Genomic DNA, 1310 nt, shown 5'->3' on the forward strand with positions numbered 1-1310 from the left:
CCCTCCACAGACCTAATGTTTTGTCATTTTGTACTTGTTCTACACTTGTTCTATCTATCTATCTATCTATCTATCTATCTATCTATCTATCTATCTATCTATCTGTCTGTCTGTCTGTCTGTCTGTCTATCTGTCATCTATCTGTCTATCTCTATCTATGTATTGTTCTACAATTATCTATCTATTGTTCTGCAGTTCTCTATCTCTCTCTCTCTCTATCTGTCTATTTATCTCTCTATCTATCTCTATCTTTCTATCTATCTCTGTCTATCTATCTCTCTCTGTCTATCTGTCTATCTATCTATTGTTCTGTAATTCTCTATTTATCTATCTGTCTATCTCTATTGTTCTACAATTATCTATCTATCTATTGTTCTGCAATTCTCTCTCTCTCTCTCTCTCTCTCTCTGTCTATCTCTGTCTATTTATCTCTCTATCTGTCTTTCTATCTATCTATCTCTATCTATCTATCTCTGTCTATATATATATATATATATATATATATATATCTATTACTGCAAGATGCAAACCACTAGTTAGCCACAGAAATAGGATGGCCAGGTTACAGTTTGCTGAAAAGTAAAATACACTTTTTGAAGCATATTTTGGATATCTTTAGTAATTACAGACCCCTGACTAGTTAATTAGGCCTGATTAGTAATCAGGCCTGTTTAATTGATTTAGTTCAGTGCAGTTTTGTAAAACAGTGAATAAAATAAATTACTATAGTTGTAGGTATGTAATTATTATAATAGTATTTTTATATGTAATACTACAGATTCTAAAATATTGTGATGCATACATGTATTGTGAAAATGTCTTGGAAGTATCAAGATATGTTTGCCATATTGCTTACCCCTACAAATGCATGGTGGCATCAGGTAGGTTCCAAATTATGATCATTGGCTCATGTTACTCATATAGTGCAATACAACATGAAACTCATTCATCATACTTAACCTGATGTCTACTTTTGCTGAACCAGTTGAGTTAAACTTTGTAATTAAAAGTACTGACACTTTAGAAAGAATATCTTGTACTTTAATCCACAACTTTTGTCTTTTAGATATCCTCTCTAGCATCTATCGGGGGGCACGACACAAAACACGTAACATGGAACATCCTTTCACATATTTTTTCTGACAGTGTTGGCAAGAGGATAAGTTGGAAAGGTGCAAATGGGGAAAAAAACATTCAGTCAGATGGCAACAAAAAACCTTGCTACTGTGTAAGCAGTTTTAATATTTATATTCAAAAGGGTTTATTACATTTACTTGATTTTAATTGGTGAATTAAGGCATACAGAGAGA

The 1310-nt window shown here is 32.4% G+C and overlaps 1 long non-coding RNA gene across 1 annotated transcript in view; it reads left to right on the plus strand.

Annotated features, from left to right (window-relative positions):
• LOC118820508 overlaps nt 1-1238 on the plus strand; it is a 7641-nt gene extending 6403 nt beyond the window's left edge. Inside the window, exon 4 of the long non-coding RNA XR_005008257.1 lies at nt 1067-1238. This is a non-coding gene — a long non-coding RNA (uncharacterized LOC118820508). The remainder of the gene's footprint in view (nt 1-1066) is intronic.
• Nucleotides 1239-1310: the final 72 nt, after the last annotated feature.

The sequence above is a fragment of the Colossoma macropomum genome, unplaced genomic scaffold (assembly GCF_904425465.1).
Source record: "Colossoma macropomum unplaced genomic scaffold, Colossoma_macropomum, whole genome shotgun sequence".
Lineage (NCBI taxonomy): Eukaryota > Metazoa > Chordata > Actinopteri > Characiformes > Serrasalmidae > Colossoma > Colossoma macropomum.